The sequence below is a fragment of the Pan troglodytes genome, chromosome 4 (genome assembly GCF_028858775.2).
Source record: "Pan troglodytes isolate AG18354 chromosome 4, NHGRI_mPanTro3-v2.0_pri, whole genome shotgun sequence".
NCBI classification, from domain to species: Eukaryota; Metazoa; Chordata; class Mammalia; order Primates; family Hominidae; genus Pan; species Pan troglodytes.
Genome location: NC_072402.2, coordinates 20,027,019 through 20,042,405, shown reverse-complemented (window position 1 = coordinate 20,042,405; position 15,387 = coordinate 20,027,019). Strand labels below are relative to the sequence as shown.

The 15,387-nt window shown below is 38.0% G+C and overlaps 1 long non-coding RNA gene and 1 other non-coding gene across 3 annotated transcripts in view; both read left to right on the top strand.

Annotated features, from left to right (window-relative positions):
- Window positions 1-15,387, top strand: part of LOC129143936 (uncharacterized) — an 812,938-nt gene that overhangs the window by 110,988 nt on the left and 686,563 nt on the right. The window lies entirely within an intron of this gene.
- Window positions 6,143-6,216, top strand: MIR583 (microRNA mir-583). Its single transcript, NR_035923.1, has one exon. It is a non-coding gene; the product is annotated as a microRNA mir-583 (primary transcript).

Sequence of the window (15,387 nt, the reverse complement as noted above, 5' to 3'; positions counted from 1 at the left end):
TTTATTCGAGATTGTTTATTCCACAGGCCTCTAATGTTAAAATTTGACTTTCCTATCTTAGTCCAGGAGCACTTACCAAAAGTTTTTCATTTAAGTCTGACTCAAAGTCTGTTATCCCTTTGATGCCAGATAATTGCTTTACATACACAACACTGGTAACAGTATGACATGTCCACATAATACAAGTTGTGTTTTATTTTATATTTTTAAAGAAAATTCTGTGTGTACAGACTTATGTGGTGAATCAGTAGCCGTGGTGGCATGTTTAAGAGGGAGAAGAGAGGTGACTGACATGTATTGAGCACTTAGGATACAGTAGGTGCTCTGTAACTTATTTAGTCCACATAGGATTGTCATTAGGCTGATATCACTTTTTCTATTTGAAAATGCAATAACATTCGCAAATAGAAAATAATCAGAAAGTCTAATACATTTGCCCAGAAGACCAGCTAATGAGTGGCTGAGTTGGCATTGAAACCCAGGTACATCTGTCCTCTAAAGCAGCAGTCCCCCACCTTTTTGGCACCAAGGACCAGTTTCCTTGAAGACAATTTTTCCACGGATGGATGGCAGTGGGGTGGGGATGGCTTTGGGATGAAACTTCCATCTCAGGTCATCAGACATTAGTTAGATTCTCATAAGGAGCCCACAACCTGGATCCCTTGCATGCACAGTTCACAATAGGGTTTCTCCTCCTGTGAGAATCTAATGCTGCCACTGATCTGACAGAAGGTGGAGCTCAGGCGGTAATGCTCATTCGCCTGCTGCCCACCTTCTGCTGTGAGACCCTGTTCCTAACAGGCCATGGACCACTACCGGTTCTTTGCCTAGGGGTTGAGGACCCCTGTTCTAAAGTTCTTTCTTGATAGAGAACGCTGGGTATTTATTGATTTTTAGCCACCTTGTATTCATATCTCTCTTCTTTAGAGAATGATTCTCCCATCATCCTCCCACCCCTGCCCCCATTCTATGGTGTGCTGTGAAACTATTCATCAAGGTTCCCGGCTGCATGACCCAAGCTAGGCTAATCACATTCTCTGTAAGTTGTTTGAATTTTATATCGAGAGACTCACAGATTGAAAAATTTGCTGGAACTAATTCTTTCTAGTGAACACCATGGAAGAGCTAACTGTTGGCACCTGCTACCTCGCTTCCCTGAACTACCCTATTGCTTCTCTAGACTTCTCTTTGTTTCTGTAAGTGATTCAATATCCTTTAACAAGCCCATTTCTTTTGTAGGTTAACTGATGTTTTGGCCTGGATAATGTTCCTTCAAAATACGTATGTTGAAGCTCTAAGCCCCCCAGTGTGGTGGTATTTGGAGTTAGGGACCTTGGGAGGTAATTAGGTTTAGATGAGGTCACGAGGGGTGGACCTTCATAATGGAATTAGTGCCCTTACAAGAAGAGACACCTGAGAACTTGTTGCTATCTCTTTGCCATGTAAAGACACAGTGAGAAGGTGGCCACTACAAGCTGAAGAGAGCCCTCACCAGAAACCAATTATGCTTGTACCCTTATCTCAGACTTCCAGCTGATGAGAAAATAAATTGCTGTTGTTTAAGGCACCACAGTCTTTGGTATTTTGTGATGGCAGCCTGGGCTGACTAGTACAGGTGGGAAGTTTCCATTGCTTCCCACAAAAGAATCTGACTATGCAAAATGACGAATGAGAAGGCATATTTTACCTTGTAGTACCTTGGCTCTGAGATGGGGAAGAAAGAAGGACAAAGGTTAAACCAGCAAATTCAGTGACTTGCTATCATCTCTAGATAGGAAAAGTTTGGTGAATAAGGAAGAGGTTGAAACTATTTCATAGTGTGTGATTTTGGAATTATTTATGGGTTATACTTATTCTTACTCTTCTGTATCTTGTTTGCATATTCCTCATTCCTAACTTAATCATGATTTAGCTCTTACATGGTGAATAAACCAGTGGAAACTTAGAAAATTAATTGGCCCAGGATACCTTTTTCTTTAGGCTGCAGAGCTGGCAAAATGAAAGCATATCCCCAGGAAGTGGTCTGCCAGGAAGAAAAGCTGCACTGAAATGGGCATCTAAATTTTTCCCTCCTACTTGTTTGCTTTGGTCTTAAAGAATGTTTGAAATTCCTACTGCCGGAATTTGTTCATTGGCGCACAGTCACCTCTTCTAATATAGGTTCGTCTTTTATTTTTAGAGCTTTGTTTTGATCTATATGTCTCTTAGTTCTCAGAGAAATGCATCCCATGAAATGATTCAGTTCTGAGAAATCAAGCCAGGTAAAGATGAAATGTAAGACTTTACCAACTCTATAATACTTTTCATCTGCTTTTAAAGATATACACCTTCCCACTAGGATTTCTTGGCATCATCTACATGTTTTCCTATTAGTTACAGACATTTTGAGCTTTCATGGTATCCTAGTTATCACCCCTCTTGTCTTACAGATGAGGAAATAGATGTCTAGAGTGGTAACTGGCTTATCAATAATTATGTAATTAATTTGTGACTAAGTAGGGACTCGAAACCAATTTTTCAGATTTCCAGTTCAGCTTTCGTTCTACTTCCACAAACTGCCAATTAATTGACCAAGCCAAGAGAATAAAAGCAATTCTCATTCATCCCAAACTAAAGAAAAATATGGAAAAGAAGAAATAGAGTTTTCAAAGTATTGAGTTTCATTGAGCAAAAGGGGAAGATTTGGAGCCATGTTGAGGAAAGAGGCAGAGAGGTAAAGCTTTCTGGAAGGATCATTTTTAAGCTTACTGCCAGATTGCTTTATTCCCTGGGCATGTGCCTGCATGTTTATTTCATGGGTTAAATGATCCCTTTAAGGTGAATGAAACACTGTCTCATTTCCTTGCAAACCAAAATTTAAATAAAATAATTTTTTCCCTTGGGAGTTTGTCACATTAAATCCACTAGGTTTAAGCATCTGTGTTGAAAACAGGCTAAGGGGAACTGGAACTTCATCTTATTTCTCTAATTGGTGTCTGTGCCTTCTTGCCTTTGGAGAAGTGAACATTGTCTGGGCATCCTACTCATGTTTCAGCTCTAGAGTGAATGTCCAGGGTCTGCTTGATAACTCTTTTTCTTCCTGGACAACCACGCCCTAGGTCAGGATGGTCTGTTTTCACTATGGGCCAGCTGTTCCAGGATTATTTTTTCAGGGTTGGAAACCACAATTTTGGACTCTGAGCCTGAGAATAAAAGTGTAAAGGAAAAGGTCAAATAACATTTTGTGGGATTATCTGCATTCTATTTGAAAACCAAGGAAGTCTATCTTCAGTGTTTTTTAGTACCCCTACTCTAAACATATTGCTCTAAACAACATATGATGAAAAGTCATAAATATTTAGTAAAAACACACATTCCTCTTCTTTCCTCTGGGCAACAAAAGCAAATATCGAAAAGGAGTAGAACAGTTGGAATTTATAATCTTCCTTCTGAACTAACAGGTACTTCTTCATAACCCTAAGGGGCTCGGGTTCTGGGCCTGGACTCCCAAATCCTTCTGCGTGTAAATAAAAAACAATGCTTAAAGCAAATATTTTAGTGAGGAAAACAACTTTGGAGCCATCCTTACCATAATGGGCTGCTGGAGTTGAGTAATTAGTAGCTATAGCATTTAGGGCAGGGTTTTAGGAAGTCAGTCTCTGTAGTTGAAAGCATTTGCCACGTCATAAGAATTTGTGTCATAAGAATATTCAGTGAATTTTTGGAAACAAACAAAAGGAAAGTAATAACCATCAAGCTCAATGACTGAAATTGGTTGTATTTTGTGAAGTTGTTCATTTTTTTCTCCTTGTATTTATATTTACAAAGCTTTGAGTCCTAAATTCCCATTATTTTTAATAAATATCAACAATAATATAAGCAAACATTTAAAAGTTAATTAGTAATTGTATCTTCCCAATATGATATATATTTTTGCATAATAGTTTCTAATTCTTTTCATGCATATAGATTTTATAATATTTATTAAAAAATTTTATATTATGCTTTTTTATGTAACATTCTGTCTTGACATTAAAATTATCCATGTTTTTAGTCTTATTAACAATTGCTTCTTTAAATGACTGATTAATATTTCATAGTATCTATCCTAATTTGCTGACTGCTACTGGCAACTTAGCCTTCAACTTTATTAAAGTATATTATAGAAATGTAAATGTATATCATAAATAACATTATATTGACATCTTAACATATATACCTTTTTATTTTATTATTCAGTTGAATTACTTTTTCATGAATAAATTCTCAGAAATGTTATAATGGTTAAGGTTACGAACATCTTTAGGGTTCTTGCTATTTATTGACAAATACTTTTTAAAGTGTATATAGCATGACTGTATAACTTTCTCTGCAATTTTATGTATATTTGGTATTATCATTTATTTGCTTTAATTTGCATTTCTTTGATTATTAGGCAGATATACATTTTTCTTTGTGGATTTTATTGTTTTTGCTAGTTGTATTTATTTGCATGTGAATTCTGTGGTATCGTCTGGATATTTGATCCACCCAAACTTCATGTTGAAATTGTGGGGCTGCTTAGGTCTTGGGGCCAGATCCCTCATGGATAGATTAATGCCCTTCCTGATGAGGGGAGGGAGTTTGTAAGTTCTGCCTCTATTAGTTCCTGAAATAACTGGTTGTTAAAGGGTCTGACACCTTCCTTCTCCCTTTCATGCTTCCTGTCTTGCCATGTGATACTGCCCACACTGGCTCCCCTTCTCCTTCCACCATGAGTGGAAGCAAGTTGATGCCCTCACCACAAGCAGATGCTGGTGCCATGCTTCCTGTACAGCCTGCAGAACCATAAGCCAAATAAACCCCTTTTCTTTATAAATTATCCAGCCTCAACATAAGATGAACTAACTTGTTTAATCTGTTTTACTATTTCTGTAAGGAACAGTACACTTTGACTACTGGATAGCTGGATTACCTATGCTATAGTAATCTTCAGACCAGGAACATTAGAACATTTTTTTCTTAGGTGAGATTTATCTGAAACCATCTCACTACATATTACATTTAGCCGATGTAACTATTAAATTGGTATAATAAAGAAATTATCCTACTTCTTGCTGTGCCCTCACATGGCAGAGGGAGAGAGAGCACATGCTCTCTTGTCTCTTATTATAAAGGTACTAATTCCATCGTGACAGCCCAACCCTCATGTCCTTATCTAAACCTAATTACCTTCCAGAGGCCTCATCTCTAGACACCATGACACTGGGGTTTCAACATATGAATTTTGGGAGAGACACAAACACTTAGTTCTTAACACTCCCCTTCTCCCTCAGGCCACTTCAGTCTACCCAAGTACACAGCCTCCTAATTAAGGGGTACTTGGTGATTCTTAGAGAGAGGGGTAAATTTTCATGAACATCTGATCAAGCTTTTTTTTTTTTTTTTTAGACGGAGTTTTGCTTTTGTTGCCCAGCCTGGAGTGCAATGGTGCAATCTCAGCTCACTGCAACCTCCGCCTCCCAGGTTCAAGCAATTCTCCTGACTCAGCCTCCCAAGTAGCTGGGATTACAGGAATGTGCCACCACGCCCGGCTAATTTTTTCATATTTTAGTAGAGATGGGGTTTCACCATCTTGATCAAGCTTTTAAAAATTGAATTAATAGGTATAGAACACAATGAAACAAACCAAGAAAGAACAAGTGGAAAGAAAGTAGTTAGAGCACTTAATGTCAAGTTAAATCAATCACTAAGCATAATTTGTCTTGTGGGTATTGATGATGGCATGTGGTATGTGTTGAGATTTAAGAATGTATTTCACAGTGACATGGATGGAGCTGGAAACCATTATCCTTAACAAACTAACACAGGAACAGAAAACCAAGTATCGCATGTTCTCACTTATAAGTGGGAGCTGAATGTTGAGAACATATGGACACATAGAGGGAAACAACACATACTGGGGCCTTTTGGAGGGTGCTGGGTGGGAGGCAGGAGAGGATCAGGAAGTATAATTAATGGGTTCTAGACTTAATACCTGGGAGATGAAATAATCTGTACAACAAAACCCCATGATACAAGTTTACCTATGTAACAAACCTGTATATGTACCCGTGCACTTAAAATAAAGTTAAAAAAAAAAAAACCTATTTAAATGATAGGAAGGCTGTTCTTTACATCTTACAACTCACACATTAACCAAAGAGGAAGGTCCCATTACTGCAGGGATCTTAGCAGTACTGGGACCTACCTCTTTGGTACTTTCCCCTGGGCCCCCTTCATTTCACTCCCTACCCACACTCTTTGTCCTGAGCTCCCACTTATCAAATGGCATCAGGCTTGTTACTCATTTGGCTATTTTCTCTTGTGAGTCAGAAATGATTCAATATCCTGGCAAGGGTTAGGAAGGCTAGTCTTTTTAAAGAGCTATCTTATAGGTAAATACAAACATGATAACTTGGGTGTTTGAAAACACTTTTAAGTATGTTTTTTACTAATTCTTAAGGTTGAAGAGATATCTTGGGATAAAAAATTGCATTAGTTGACAATTTTAAAAATGTAGTTTGTAAAGTCTGAATAACTCTTATTTGTATATGGTAAAAAGTGTAAATTACAAAAAAGATATACAATGAAAAATGAATTTCCTTCTCATTTCACATCCCTAGTTCTCTCTGTCTCCCCTTCAGAGGCAACCACTACTAATTACTTGCTAGCACCCTTCCACAAACATTCTCTACGTAATCAAACTTCAATATTGTTTATATAGCAACCTTTAAGAATCAATTAGGAACATACTATATACATCTTGGTTATTATTATTTTTAACTTAACCATGTTTTGTTTCTTAGAAATTTTTCTGTATCAGCACAAATAGCTTTATCCTATTCTTTTAAATGGCCCTATGATGAGGATATGCCTTAATTTATTAAAGTAGTCCTCTAATAATAGGTATTTAGGTTATTTCTAGTCTTTTAAAAAGCAAACCCCACTGCCTGAAAAGCCTTATATATACATATTCGTGCATTTGTGTGGTTTTGTAAGTATATTTGTAGTATATCTATAGGTTGAATAACAGCATGAAGAGAAATATGATCTTGTAGTGGTTAAAAGCATGATTATTATGGGTTTGACTGCCTGCTACCGGCCTACGACTTATTAGCCATATAACGTAGGACAAGTTACTCAACTTTCTGTACCTCAGTTTTCTTATCTGCAAAATGGGTATAAATAATAGTATATACCTTGAAGAGGTGTTATGGGCATTAAAGGACCTAACAGAAGTACATCATGCTGATATCCATATATAATACATTCTACATAAATTATCTTACTAGGATACTTTCCTGGAAAACAGGACTTTCTCTTTTAAAAATATTAATGCTATCATTGGATGATAACTGTTTTTCTTCTTGAAACTTGACAAAATCTCACTACTAAGCTTATTACAAATACTGATATAATTCATGCTCATTTTGGCTTGAAGGAGATAGTTTGGCAGGGCAAATTGAGAGTAAAGTTCCTGACCATAGGTATAAGTGAAAGTCTGAATTTAGTCTTAATTTGTTTTTGAACATTAGATTAAAGTTCATCATTTTGGACCTCAGTGTCCTTATCTGTTACATGCAGGGATTAGATTAGATGATCCCTAAAGTATCTTCCAGTTCCAACAATTATGTCTGTGCTTATTCCCTTCTCAAAATGAGACATGATTTATGTGGCTTAGACAATTATGGGAGATAAGTTTAAATCCTGACTCATCTAACTGTGACTTTGCACATGTTGTTCCCTGTGTGTGGAATGACCTTCCCCCTTGTCTGAGTGTTGAGCTGAGCTCTGATTCACCCTAGGAGACTCAACTCTGGCTGGGCCCTCTCTTTAAAGCCTTCCCCAAGTGCCCCAGCTGAGCTAGGCACAATTTCCCTTTGAGCTCTCTTAGCCCCTGTGTTATGTGGTAGGATAAGAGTGTGAAGCCTTAACTGATAACTTTTATATGTTATCAGCTTTGGTATTGTATTTTCGATGCACAAAGAAGAGATGGCACTTTCTTTTCTTGGATTGTAAGTTTCAAAAGTCTGGGTCCTATAAGGAATCAAAAGGCCTATGTGCCTAGATAAAATGATGACTGGGATGAATCATCCCCAAGCTTCCATGCTCCAGAGGACAGAAAGTTCTTCAGACAGAAGTAAGCAAAGGTTGAGTTGACACTGTGGATTCCTGACAAAGGACTGAGACTCTCTGCCTTGTCCTTTCCCCTAGCTCAGCACAGGGAGAAGGAGAGTGACAGAGTTTGCCAAGAGGTATGTGGAATCTGAACACAGAGGGAATCCAGGTTTTCTTTCCTGTGTAGGGCCCAGGGAGGTAAGAGCCCAGAGTAGAAATGGCTGCACAGGGCATCCAGGTGGAGAGACCTGAGGGAACTTGTGAAGTCCCATAGAGCTCAGAATGGCATTGGATCAGAGAACGATATTGTTGTGGTCAGGAGGAGCACGGAAGTGGGAAAGGGAAGAGGATAATCTTGCTGAGTTTCCTGAGGCCCAGTGTGGTGTGAGAGAACAGAATGATCCCATGTACCTTAAAGGGGCAAGGGAGTTTGTTAATAGAGAGCTGGGCCATTCTGTTCAGGGAACATGAACAGAATCAGCAGTAACTTGCGTAGACTGACTACTGAAGACCAGATGGAGGACAACTCAGCAAATAAACAGATGCTCACCCACTCCCAGCCTGCTTCAGAGAGATAGAGGGATCCCAGATCAGCAGATGAATTCTTTACAGCCTGGAGAAATGGAACTCTTGCTACAGCCTGGAGAAATGGACCTCCATTGTTAAAGTTAAGATACTTTGTTAGAATTCTTAAAAATTTAAGTAAAGATGTCTAGCCCTTCTAAAACTTCTCCATTGTAAATGATTTCTTGTCTAAGTCTCTGGATTGCAAGCTCTTTGAGGAAAGGCACAAAGTCTTTATTTATTTATTTATTTATTTATTTTTGAGGCAGAGTCTCGCTCTGTCGCCCAGGCTGGAGTGTAGCGGCGTGATCTCGGCTCACTGCAACCTCTGCCTCCTGGGTTCAGGCGATTCTCCTGCCTCAGCCTCCCAAGTAGCTGGAACTACAGGCGCACGCTACCACACCTGGCTAATTTTTGTATTTTTAGTAGAGACGGGGTTTCACCATGTTGGTTAGGCTGGTCTCAAACTCTTGACCTCATGATCTGCCCGCCTTGGCCTTCCAAAGTGCTGGGATTACAGGTGTGAGCCACCACACCCAGCTCTTATTTTCTTTTTTATTTGTTCCTTTACCTTGCAAGTGCTGACACAGAGGAGGCCTACAGTAAGCTTTTTAAATGAGTAAATGGACATTTATTGGTTGGCTATTGTGTGCCACAACCTATCCTTGGTGCTTTCACAGCCCTATGGACTAGGCATAATTATCTCCATTTTGCAGCTGAGAAAAAGCAGGGCACGAGGAATTCACATAACCCGTTCATGAGCAGCAGAAGGCAGATCTCTCATTCATTCACACTCTAGGTCCTCTGACACCAGACCGCCTTGCCAGGTGAAAATGAAGATTTTTCTCTTACTGTCTAAACTATGGAATAAGAAGGAAAATTCATTTCTACTTATTTTAGTAAATTTATATGTGTATCTTGCTTTACTGCTTCCAAAATGAAAAGCAGAGTGTTCTCTGCTCATTTTACTTTTATTATTAGTTATACATTTTTTTTAAAGTACCTAGTACTGTATGATCATGATCCCACAAGTATAATAAAGGTATGGACAAATCTTCTTTATAATGCTGCCTGGATTATTTATAAAAGAAATATATTCTCCATAGGAGGGAGGAAGAGCTTTTTTAAAAAGAAATATATGCTCTTTGTAGAAAAAAATTAAAATCAGAAAAAGGCAAGAAAGAAATTAGAATTTCACTCCCTACAGATACCCACTATTAGCTTTCAGTTATCATTTGCCCTAATTTTAGAAACACTAAAATTCACCCTGATTTTAGAAACATTAAGTTGGAAATATTTAGAAACAATTGGTATCAATACTTTGTCTATGTGCCATTATTTCACTCCGTGTTCTCCATAGCATAGGGTATTTGGCTTTCATGAAACCAAGAGCCATCGGTTTAGATTGTAGCACTTAGTGGGAGAAGAAATTTTTGGAGTTAGGTCTAAACAGGTAAATTGAGATACTCAATATGCAAATTATTGCTTTATATGCTCTTCCAGAAAACTTGTAAAGATTCAAGGGAAGTAAAAATGTTCATATAATGCAGCAAGACTGTTATGACTACAGTAAACTTTAGTTGCCATTTGAAATACCAAAAAGAGAATAAAAATACTCTGAATCAGGGTTTATGATGGTTTAACAATCCTAGAGAGAGGAGGGACATTGTGTTCCGGAGGGATCTGACCACCTGGCCTCAGTGTATCATCCATACCCATAGTCAGGGTTTTATCACTTCAACTGTTGTCTTGAACCAAAGAGAGAGAAGTTAGCAAGTCAGCCATGAGGCAGCAACATCCTCGCTCCCTTTCCCAGAAGTGGTGACACACTGGGCTAAAACAAGGAGTAAAAGTTTACTGCTAGATTTACATTTCAGGCTTTCTAGAAAATTAACATGTCTATTTTAGGCCAATTAAAGAAGAAAGGCACCTACCACCAGGGCATTAGAATTTTCTCAATGTGAATGGAAACTACTGTAGAATTGTTTTGGCTTGTTTCCATGGTGTTTAAGAAAGTAGGAGGTCTGGAGGGCACCATAAATTGACTTGATGTTTTTAGATTTTTGACATATGGGGACTAATCTCATTTCCCTGTCAGTGTACACTGTCAGCTGCTGCAGATGAAAATACGATTAGCCCTTCCCTTTAATTGCCCACGCAATAAACCCATCATCTCAAAACCATGGTGTGGTGGTTCGGGGCACAGACTTGGAGCCAGACTACTTGCATTACTACTTGCATTTGAATCCTGATTCTGCTGTTAACGAGACTTTTGGCAAGCTACTAAAGATGTTGCCTTATGTTTCTATTGCAGGGGTTTTTTAAAATAAGGATTAAATGCGTTAAAATGTGTAAAGCATTTAGAACAATGCCTGGTGCATAGTAAGAACTATACTAGTGTTAAATAAAACATTATAATTAGGCTTCCTATGATTGCTGATGAACCAGAGGTAAAACAGCTGGCCAGGAGTGGGCTAATGACATATGACTGACTTGGAAATCTTATAATAATAATAATAATAAAAAAGTTCCAATATTGTTATGGCAGAGTGGGTGGGTGGTTGCAAGAGAAAAAGGAAGGTTCGGGCTGAACACTGCAGGGATCTTGAAACCTGTGGGTTGCTTTAGTAGGCAAGGTATGTTGGGGCTGGCCAGAGGGATGAATGTGGTAAACTGGGTAATTTTAGGAACAGGAAGAATATTCAAAGAGGGATTGGGATTCTTCAGATTGCTTACCTAGATTGTGGAGTGGGTTAGTAGAGATAAAAGGAGCCTGGGGAATAGATTGGAGATATCCAGAGTTACTCCTTCTTGTTAGGCTTTTGGATAAATCAGATCGTATTTTAATCTTCAATTCACTGATTCTATCAGTTACCATTTGTTGGTCGCAGGCACCAGAATCCACTTCTGGCTAATTGGATCCGAGAAATAATTTACTGGAAGTGGGGAAACTTAACCAAAAGAAAGGCAAGGAAAGAGACTTAGACTAGGAAGTAAAGGCCACTGGGAGGCTGGGAAGCAGGGACTGCTGAATGGTCACTTCAGGGCCAGTTAGCCCTGTCCCTCTGCTCAGTGTTCATATTCCAGGGACAGGAATCTGAATGACCTAGCTTGGGTCAGATCTCCAGCCCTTGGCTAGAGGAGGGCAGGGTAAACCTGAATGTACCTGAAGTGGGTGGTCCTCCAAAGCAAAATCGGAGTGCTATTCCCAGAAGAAGGAAGAAAGGAAGCAGAGTGGACAAAAACAACAAATGTCCATGCTCACTACTGTATATGGCTTCAAGCAACCAGTGAGGAAGACAAAGGTATAAAGCCATAGGAAGGCCCTGAATTCTTTGACTTTTAATCTTTCTACCCCATTCCAGCTATCTTCTTCTCTAACCTTGAAGCTAGACACCTGAGCCTGTACTTAACAAGGAAGAATCCCACAGCTCTGATGAAGTCATCTCCCAATTCTAACACAGTCTGATTGAAAGAAAACAACTTAAAACACCATAGATTTTTATCAAAATGATATTTATCTTTCATTAGGTACTTATTGAATGTCTACTGTCTATCAATTAAAAAAAAATAAAACTTATTCTCTTCCTGTCGGAAATTCTACCAGCCAGGGAAGCAAGACTGACACATAAGCAAATAAATTACATGATTACAACACAGTGTGAATAATACTATAATAGAGGAATGAAAACGAACTGCCTGAGGACTCAGTGGAGGTGGTATTTGAACTAGTTCTTGAGAAACAAATGAGCACTTATAATTTTAAATTGAGACATTTATTATAAAAGCAAATTTGTGACCCCAAATTATAAACATTATTTGCACTGCTGTCAGCAGCAATGATTTCATCCACTGGCAGCATACATATTGTTCAGTCTTAGAGGGCTAAGAACTGAGGTTGTAAATAATACCTTGAAAGTCAAAAAGTGAGGAACAAATAAACTGTCACATTCCTAAATTACAACAATTTTTAAACAATGCCCTGTTTGCAATACTCATCGTTTCATGAGCTTAACTAGATGCGAAATGTGCTAGGTCCCTCCAGGACTTCTGAAGCCCATCAGCAGCTGTCACTCATGGGCTTGGGCAGCTTGAAGGTCAGAGATGCTGCTGGATAGGGCAGGGGTCTTGGATCAGCTACCGACTTTTTAGTGTAGTGGCTACTTACATAATTAACATCCATATCTTGTCCAGAACTCATTTACAGTATGTCTTTGTGTTGGCAATGTCTCTGGATTTCAAACTTTTCTAGAAATCATAAAATGAGAGTAAGGAATATAGTGGTATCATCATCCCTCTGTATCCACAAGGGATTGCTTCTAGGACCTCCCCTGAAAGATTCCAAAATCCATGAATGCTCAAGTCTCTAATACAAAACAGCATAGTATTTATATATGACCTATGTACATTTTTCCTGTATATTTTAAATAATCTCTAGGTTGCTTATAATATCTAATACAATGTAAATACTATTTATATTTGTCATACTGTGTTTTTTAACTTACATTTTAAAAATGGTTGTATTGTTGGTTTTTATTTTATTTTTTAATCTTTTAGATCTGTAGTTGGATGAATCCCAGGATCAGAACCTGCAAATGGAGGGCCCATTTTAATAAATAACTCAAAATTAGTTTGAATAAGAAGTAGCTCATCACAAAGTAGGATGGTGAAGCCTCAACAATTAGCAGATTATTCTCAATTTGTAACAACGTCGTCAGAATTTCTTATAATAAGAGTATGTTTTTCTGTGGCAAATGGATATTTCTAAAGCGTTGGGAAATATTTTTTCTCTTGGTATAAATCTTTACCAGGGTGCATTGCATGTATCTCTTTAAACTACCTCAGATCACTTTTTAGACCAAAGTAGGAAAGCAAAGAGGAAATGAATGAATTTTTAAAAGCTCTAAAAATCTATTTAAATAATTGCATTATGAAGTTTGAGTTAATAAAAACTGTCCAAAGCCCTAAAAATGGTTCCTTTGACACCATTCTTTTGGTCCAGAGAGGCTGAGGGTTAGATGTCCTGAGCTTTTTCTCAGCTCTGTTTCTATCTGTCTGTGTAAACCTGGGTAAAATACCGGGATAACCCCAGTGAATTAGTTAGTTGACTTTTGAGATCACTTCTACATGAGATGGTTAGCCCTACCCTTCTAATCTGCCTTCAAATTAGTTATCAATTTATTTCAAGTAGTATCAAGTTACTACTACTTAAAATAAATTAATGAAATATATATCTGTGAGATATTAGTGCAGGCATATTTGGTTGAGGTCTACTTTTTATTTTAGTAAACATTCCTACTACCTGTTTTGGTTAAAACCTCTCTGAAACAAAATATAGTTTAAAGGGCATGCAGACAAAAGAAGCAACTCTAAAAGTTGTTGGTAGACAGGGATAGATCCTAGGTTACCCAGAGATTTCCCACATGTAGGAACTTAGAACAACTTGCTCAGTAGTTACATGATTTGCTTTCATATAACTCTGATATTAGACAGTATTCCGTAAGTGTTGGTGGGGAGAAATCCTCTAGCATAACATTTTGATAGATTCAGTTTATACATTGGGTTATTTCATCAGAGGTTTCATTTACATTTTTTCCTGTAGTATATAATAGAGTCTATAACATAAGAGAACTAAGAGTGTTTATGCATTTATTTTTTACACATTCCACCTAAAACTTGAAAAACCAATCTTCTTAAAATTCAAACTTCAGTTTAATTTTTTTCTGTTTTTTTAAGATTCTAATCTTTTTCAACTTTCTACTTTTCATAGATTGTTGTTCATTCTTGCTTATGAAACTTTTCCCTATACCAGAAGTGCATAATAGAGGAAAGGCAGTGTCAGTGGAATGGAGGGAGACAGATAAATCACAGAAATCCAAATTGAGCTGAATGACCCCTGGAATACAATATGAAGATGAGTGTTCCAAATTATTTTTTTCTCTGGATGACAGACTAATAAGAAATCAATCAATCACTCAATCAAACTCAATCAATGAAGATGAAGCAAAGCTCATCTGAGTGGTGATGGATGGTACTTGAGAGTGAATTAGTGACTGATTTGGCGGGATTTCAGAGGAGTAGAGCTAACGATGGCAAATCAGGTTAACTTTTATATATAGCTAACAGGATGTAGGCTGGGCAACAGCAACTTCTACCCAGCAACCTCCAACTGTGAGGCTGACCCAGATGCTGCTTCAGATCAGATGGATTGAAACAAGTTCATCTGAAATCATTCTTTCAGCCCTGTAATTTTTATAATAATATGTATCAAGCCAGGAAACCTACACTTAAGCATCAGAATGCATCTGCATAGAGGCAAACAACTCCCAACAATGCCTCCATGACAATATGCTGTTGGTTGCTAATTGGGAAAAACACAGGTAATAATTACAAGGCATTCTGCTGCTTGCTGGAAGATGCCTAAGGGGTTAAAATACTCAGCTCTATACAGCAACCACCTGGTTTAAAAATCTTTGACAGGTGGTGTTAGTAATGCGTACTTACTTGTTGTTTTAGTTGTGTAATATTTGTGCACATGCTCAAAAAATAAAGCCAGGCTACAAACAATCCATTAATATGACTGCAACTGGGACCTCATCACTCCCTCCAGAGACAAATTACCCCTCATGTCAGTTAACCCTCGATGCCCATCTAAGCCACTGCTCTTTCTCTATGTCCTCTCCAGGCCATGGCTGCCAGTGTATT